This window comes from Callionymus lyra, unplaced genomic scaffold (genome assembly GCF_982586985.1).
Source record: "Callionymus lyra unplaced genomic scaffold, fCalLyr1.hap1.1 HAP1_SCAFFOLD_73, whole genome shotgun sequence".
NCBI classification, from domain to species: domain Eukaryota; kingdom Metazoa; phylum Chordata; class Actinopteri; order Syngnathiformes; family Callionymidae; genus Callionymus; species Callionymus lyra.
Genome location: NW_028258577.1, coordinates 182,501 through 190,000, shown reverse-complemented (window position 1 = coordinate 190,000; position 7,500 = coordinate 182,501). Strand labels below are relative to the sequence as shown.

The 7,500-nt window shown below is 62.3% G+C and overlaps 1 non-coding gene across 1 annotated transcript; it reads right to left on the bottom strand.

Moving 5' to 3' along the window:
• Nucleotides 1-4,965: 4,965 nt before the first annotated feature.
• On the bottom strand, nucleotides 4,966-5,084 carry LOC148058550 (5S ribosomal RNA). The gene has a single exon (XR_015709752.1). It is a non-coding gene; the product is annotated as a 5S ribosomal RNA (ribosomal RNA).
• Nucleotides 5,085-7,500: the final 2,416 nt, after the last annotated feature.

Below are 7,500 nucleotides of genomic sequence, written 5' to 3'. Positions count from 1 at the left end.
ACTCCCTCTCCTGTTATGGTGCCTCCCTATTAACCTCTAGGTGGTTGCGCTCGTGACATCAAAAAGACCACTTTTTTCAGAGCAGTCACACTCGGGAAAAATTTCTTTCGTCTGGCAAAAGAACCAGAGTTATCAGCGGTCATCCACTCCAACCTTGTCCGACGTTGAGGCACCGATGTCGGCCAAGTTCTGAGCGTTCCACCACCGAATGCCACTGGTCCTCAACACAGCGGACTTCCAATCCAACCTTGTCCGACTTTGAGGCACCGAAGTCGGCCTCAGCCCGAGCCTTCCCCCGCCGACCTCACTGGAGCCCGCCATCCAGGGACCGGCGGAGGTCGCCCGCATGACCGCGGCAAAGTGTCTCAAAGTCGGGCACGACCGCTCGAGTCACCCGCCAACCCGGTCCGGGGCACCTCCAGGGACCGGCGGAGGTCGCCCGCATGACCGCGGCAAAGTGTCTCAAAGTCGGGCATGACCGCTCGAGTCACCCGCCAACCCGGTCCGGGGCACCTCCAGGGACCGGCGGAGGACGCCCGCATGACCGCGACAAAGTGTCTCAAAGTCGGGCACGACCGCTCGAGTCACCCGCCAACCCGGTCCGGGGCACCTCCAGGGACCGGCGGAGGACGCCCGCATGACCGCGACAAAGTGTCTCAAAGTCGGGCATGACCGCTCGAGTCACCCGCCAACCCGGTCCGGGGCACCTCCAGGGACCGGCGGAGGACGCCCGCATGACCGCGACAAAGTGTCTCAAAGTCGGGCATGACCGCTCGAGTCACCCGCCAACCCGGTCCGGGGCACCTCCAGGGACCGGCGGAGGACGCCCGCATGACCGCGACAAAGTGTCTCAAAGTCGGGCACGACCGCTCGAGTCACCCGCCAACCCGGTCCGGGGCACCTCCAGGGACCGGCGGAGGACGCCCGCATGACCGCGACAAAGTGTCTCAAAGTCGGGCACGACCGTTCGAGTCACCCGCCAACCCGGTCCGGGGAACCTCCGGGGACCGGCGGAGGTCGCTCGCATGACCGCGACAAAGTGTCTCAAAGTCGGGCACGACCGCTCGAGTCACCCGCCAACCCGGTCCGGGGCACCTCCAGGGACCGGCGGAGGACGCCCGCATGACCGCGACAAAGTGTCTCAAAGTCGGGCATGACCGTTCGAGTCACCCGCCAACCCGGTCCGGGGCACCTCCAGGGACCGGCGGAGGAGGCCCGCATGACCGCGACAAAGTGTCTCAAAGTCGGGCATGACCGCTCGAGTCACCCGCCAACCCGGTCCGGGGCACCTCCGGGGACCGGCGGAGGACGCCCGCATGACCGCGACAAAGTGTCTCAAAGTCGGGCACGACCGCTCGAGTCACCCGCCAACCCGGTCCGGGGCACCTCCAGGGACCGGCGGAGGACGCCCGCATGACCGCGACAAAGTGTCTCAAAGTCGGGCACGACCGCTCGAGTCACCCGCCAACCCGGTCCGGGGCACCTCCAGGGACCGGCGGAGGACGCCCGCATGACCGCGACAAAGTGTCTCAAAGTCGGGCATGACCGCTCGAGTCACCCGCCAACCCGGTCCGGGGCACCTCCGGGGACCGGCGGAGGACGCCCGCATGACCGCGACAAAGTGTCTCAAAGTCGGGCACGACCGCTCGAGTCACCCGCCAACCCGGTCCGGGGCACCTCCGGGGAGCAGTGGAGGTCGCTCGCATGACCGCGACAAAGTGTCTCAAAGTCGGGCATGACCGCTCGAGTCGCCCGCCATCCCGGTCCGGAGCTCAACACTTTGTCGTTTTTTCCACTCCCTCCCCATTAACCTCTAGGTGGTTGCGCTCGTGACATCAAAAAGACCACTTTTTGCAGAGCAGTCACACTCGGAAAAAATTCGTTTCGTCTGGCAAAAGAACCAGAGTTCTCAGCGGGCTTCCAGTCCAACCTTGTCCGATTTTGAGGCACCAGGCTCGGCCACAGTCCGAGCCCATTCACTCCCTCCCCTGTTGTACTCGCTCCCTATTAACCTCTAGGTGGTTGCGCTCGTGACATCAAAAAGACCACTTTTTGAGGAGCAGTCACACTTAGGAAAAATCCGTTTGCGCTCACACCATCCCTCCCCATTAACCTCTAGGTGGTTGCGCTCGTGACATCAAAAAGACCACTTTTTGAGGAGCAGTCACACTTAGGAAAAATCCGTTTGCGCTCACACCATCCCTCCCCATTAACCTCTAGGTGGTTGCGCTCGTGACATCAAAAAGACCACTTTTTGAGGAGCAGTCAGACACCGAGGTTTTCTGGATTTATGTCCGTTTTCCTGGTTCTCTGACTCGGGCACCTTGTGACCGACATCCCCCCCTTCCCTGGTTCTATTTTGCCGATACTTTGGTGAGTTTTCTACCCGCAAACCAAGCCCCCCAAGCCCGCCGCCTGGTGGGGGAGCATGCCGCCTGGCCCGGTTCTATTTTAGGTCACTTTGGTGAGTTTTCTACCCGCAAACCAAGCCCCCCAAGCCCGCCGCCTGGTGGGGGAAGAGGCCCCCTGGTCCCGGTTCTATTTTAGGACACTTTGGTGAGTTTTCTACCCGCAAACCAAGCCCCCCAAGCCCGCCGCCTGGTGGGGGAAGATGCCCCCTGGTCCCGGTTCTATTTTAGGACACTTTGGTGAGTTTTCTACCCGCAAACCAAGCCCCCCAAGCCCGCCGCCTGGTGGGGGAAGATGCCCCCTGGTCCCGGTTCTATTTTAGGACACTTTGGTGAGTTTTCTACCCGCAAACCAAGCCCCCCAAGCCCGCCGCCTGGTGGGGGAACATGCCCCCTGGTCCCGGTTCTATTTTAGGACACTTTGGTGAGTTTTCTACCCGCAAACCAAGCCCCCCAAGCCCGCCGCCTGGTGGGGGAACATGCCGCCTAGCCCGGTTCTATTTTAGGTCACTTTGGTGAGTTTTCTACCCGCAAACCAAGCCCCCCAAGCCCGCCGCCTGGTGGGGGAAGAGGCCCCCTGGTCCCGGTTCTATTTTAGGACACTTTGGTGAGTTTTCTACCCGCAAACCAAGCCCCCCAAGCCCGCCGCCTGGTGGGGGAACATGCCCCCTGGTCCTGGTTCTATTTTAGGACACTTTGGTGAGTTTTCTACCCGCAAACCAAGCCCCCCAAGCCCGCCGCCTGGTGGGGGAGCATGCCCCCTGGTCCCGGTTCTATTTTAGGACACTTTGGTGAGTTTTCTACCCGGAAACCAAGCCCCCCAAGCCCGCCACCTGGTGGGGGAAGAGGCCCCCTGGTCCCGGTTCTATTTTAGGACACTTTGGTGAGTTTTCTACCCACACTGCAGGTCCCCAAATGCCGCCATCTGGTGGGGGAACATGCCGCCTGCACCGGTTCTATTTTAAGTCACTTTGGTGAGTTTTCTGCCCACACTACGGGTCCCCAAATGCCGCCATCTGGTGGGGGAACATGCCGCCTGCACCGGTTCTATTTTAAGTCACTTTGGTGCGTTTTCTGCCCACACTACGGCTCCCCAAATGCCGCCATCTGGTGGGGGAACATGCCGCCTGCACCGGTTCTATTTTAAGTCACTTTGGTGAGTTTTCTGCCCACACTACGGGTCCCCAAATGCCGCCATCTGGTGGGGGAACATGCCGCCTGCACCGGTTCTATTTTAAGTCACTTTGGTGAGTTTTCTGCCCACACTACGGCTCCCCAAATGCCGCCATCTGGTGGGGGAACATGCCGCCTGCACCGGTTCTATTTTAAGTCACTTTGGTGAGTTTTCTGCCCACACTACGGCTCCCCAAATGCCGCCATCTGGTGGGGGGACATGCCGCCTGCACCGGTTCTATTTTAAGTCACTTTGGTGAGTTTTCTGCCCACACTACGGGTCCCCAAATGCCGCCATCTGGTGGGGGAACTGCCGCCTAGTCCCGGTTCTATTTTAGGTCACTTTTCTCACTTTCTTACCCACAAATAACGCCCCAAATGCCGCCGCCTGGTGGGGGGAACTGCCGCCTAGTCCCGGTTCTATTTTAGGTCACTTTTCTCACTTTCTTACCCACAAATAATGCCCCAAATGCCGCCGCCTGGTGGGGGGAACTGCCGCCTAGTCCCGGTTCTATTTTAGGTCACTTTTCTCACTTTCTGACCCACAAATAATGCCCCAAATGCCGCCGCCTGGTGGGGGGAACTGCCGCCTAGTCCCGGTTCTATTTTAGGTCACTTTTCTCACTTTCTGACCCACAAATAATGCCCCAAATGCCGCCGCCTGGTGGGGGGAACTGCCGCCTAGTCCCGGTTCTATTTTAGGTCACTTTTCTCACTTTCTTACCCACAAATAATGCCCCAAATGCCGCCGCCTGGTGGGGGGAACTGCCGCCTAGTCCCGGTTCTATTTTAGGTCACTTTTCTCACTTTCTGACCCACAAATAATGCCCCAAATGCCGCCGCCTGGTGGGGGGAACTGCCGCCTAGTCCCGGTTCTATTTTAGGTCACTTTTCTCACTTTCTTACCCACAAATAATGCCCCAAATGCCGCCGCCTGGTGGGGGGAACTGCCGCCTAGTCCCGGTTCTATTTTAGGTCACTTTTCTCACTTTCTGACCCACAAATAATGCCCCAAATGCCGCCGCCTGGTGGGGGGAACTGCCGCCTAGTCCCGGTTCTATTTTAGGTCACTTTTCTCACTTTCTGACCCACAAATAATGCCCCAAATGCCGCCGCCTGGTGGGGGGAACTGCCGCCTAGTCCCGGTTCTATTTTAGGTCACTTTTCTCACTTTCTGACCCACAAATAATGCCCCAAATGCCGCCGCCTGGTGGGGGGAACTGCCGCCTAGTCCCGGTTCTATTTTAGGTCACTTTTCTCACTTTCTTACCCACAAATAATGCCCCAAATGCCGCCGCCTGGTGGGGGGAACTGCCGCCTAGTCCCGGTTCTATTTTAGGTCACTTTTCTCACTTTTCTACCCACAAATAATGGCAAAAAAAAATGCTTACAGCACCCAGTATTCCCAGGCGGTCTCCCATCCAAGTACTAACTGGGCCCGACCCTGCTTGGCTTCCGAGATCAGACGAGATCGGGCTCATTCAGGGTGGTGTGGCCGTAAGCGAGGGAAGCGCTTGTGAAATGCCCCAAAGTGTTGAAAATGTTCCCCAGGCCCCTGGTTCCCCATCCCCGCAGGAGGAGGCTCCCCAGGCCCCCTGGTTCCCCATCCCCGCAGGAGGAGGCTCCCCAGGCGCCCTGGTTCTCCATCCCCGCAGGAGGAGGCTCCCCAGGCCCCCTGGTTCTCCATGCCCGCAGGAGGAGGCTCCCCAGGCCCCCTGGTTCTCCATCCCCGCAGGAGGAGGCTCCCCAGGCCCCCTGGTTCCCCATCCCCGCAGGAGGAGGCTCCCCAGGCCCCCTGGTTCTCCATCCCCGCAGGAGGAGGCTCCCCAGGCCCCCATGTTCTCCATGCCCGCAGGAGGAGGCTCCCCAGGCCCCTTGGTTCCCCATCCCCGCAGGAGGAGGCTCCCCAGGCCCCTGGTTCTCCATCCCCGCAGGAGGAGGCTCCCCAGGCGCCCTGGTTCTCCATCCCCGCAGGAGGAGGCTCCCCAGGCCCCCTGGTTCTCCATGCCCGCAGGAGGAGGCTCCCCAGGCCCCCTGGTTCTCCATCCCCGCAGGAGGAGGCTCCCCAGGCCCCCTGGTTCCCCATCCCCGCAGGAGGAGGCTCCCCAGGCCCCCTGGTTCTCCATGCCCGCAGGAGGAGGCTCCCCAGGCCCCCTGGTTCTCCATCCCCGCAGGAGGAGGCTCCCCAGGCCCCCATGTTCTCCATGCCCGCAGGAGGAGGCTCCCCAGGCCCCTTGGTTCTCCATCCCCGCAGGAGGAGGCTCCCCAGGCCCCTGGTTCCCCATCCCCGCAGGAGGAGGCTCCCCAGGCCCCCTGGTTCTCCATGCCCGCAGGAGGAGGCTCCCCAGGCCCCCTGGTTCTCCATGCCCGCAGGAGGAGGCTCCCCAGGCCCCCTGGTTCTCCATCCCCGCAGGAGGAGGCTCCCCAGGCCCCTGGTTCTCCATGCCCGCAGGAGGAGGCTCCCCAGGCCCCCTGGTTCTCCATGACCGCAGGAGGAGGCTCCCCAGGCCCCCTGGTTCTCCATCCCCGCAGGAGGAGGCTCCCCAGGCCCCCTGGTTCCCCATCCCCGCAGGAGGAGGCTCCCCAGGCCCCCTGGTTCCCCATCCCCGCAGGAGGAGGCTCCCCAGGCGCCCTGGTTCTCCATCCCCGCAGGAGGAGGCTCCCCAGGCCCCCTGGTTCTCCATGCCCGCAGGAGGAGGCTCCCCAGGCCCCCTGGTTCTCCATCCCCGCAGGAGGAGGCTCCCCAGGCCCCCTGGTTCCCCATCCCCGCAGGAGGAGGCTCCCCAGGCCCCCTGGTTCTCCATGCCCGCAGGAGGAGGCTCCCCAGGCCCCCTGGTTCTCCATCCCCGCAGGAGGAGGCTCCCCAGGCCCCCATGTTCTCCATGCCCGCAGGAGGAGGCTCCCCAGGCCCCTTGGTTCTCCATCCCCGCAGGAGGAGGCTCCCCAGGCCCCTGGTTCCCCATCCCCGCAGGAGGAGGCTCCCCAGGCCCCCTGGTTCTCCATGCCCGCAGGAGGAGGCTCCCCAGGCCCCCTGGTTCTCCATGCCCGCAGGAGGAGGCTCCCCAGGCCCCCTGGTTCTCCATCCCCGCAGGAGGAGGCTCCCCAGGCCCCTGGTTCTCCATGCCCGCAGGAGGAGGCTCCCCAGGCCCCCTGGTTCTCCATGACCGCAGGAGGAGGCTCCCCAGGCCCCCTGGTTCTCCATCCCCGCAGGAGGAGGCTCCCCAGGCCCCCTGGTTCCCCATCCCCGCAGGAGGAGGCTCCCCAGGCCCCCTGGTTCCCCATCCCCGCAGGAGGAGGCTCCCCAGGCCCCCTGGTTCTCCATCCCCGCAGGAGGAGGCCCCCCAGGCCCCTGGTTCCCCATCCCCGCAGGAGGAGGCTCCCCAGGCCCCCTGGTTCTCCATGCCCGCAGGAGGAGGCTCCCCAGGCCCCTGGTTGGGAGAGGGGGAAAAAGAGCAAAGTGTTTAAAAATGCCCCAAAGTGTTGAAAATGTTCCCCAGGCCCCTGGTTCCCCATCCCCGCAGGAGGAGGCTCCCCAGGCCCCCTGGTTGGGAGAGGGGGAAAAAGAGCAAAGTGTTTAAAAATGCCCCAAAGTGTTGAAAATGTTCCCCAGGCCCCTGGTTCCCCATCCCCGCAGGAGGAGGCTCCCCAGGCCCCCTGGTTGGGAGAGGGGGAAAAAGAGCAAAGTGTTTAAAAATGCCCCAAAGTGTTGAAAATGTTCCCCAGGCCCCTGGTTCCCCATCCCCGCAGGAGGAGGCTCCCAAGGCCCCCTGGTTGGGAGAGGGGGAAAAAGAGCAAAGTGTTTAAAAATGCCCCAAAGTGTTGAAAATGTTCCCCAGGCCCCTGGTTCCCCATCCCCGCAGGAGGAGGCTCCCCAGGCCCCCTGGTTGGGAGAGGGGGAAAAAGAGCAAAGTGTTTAAAA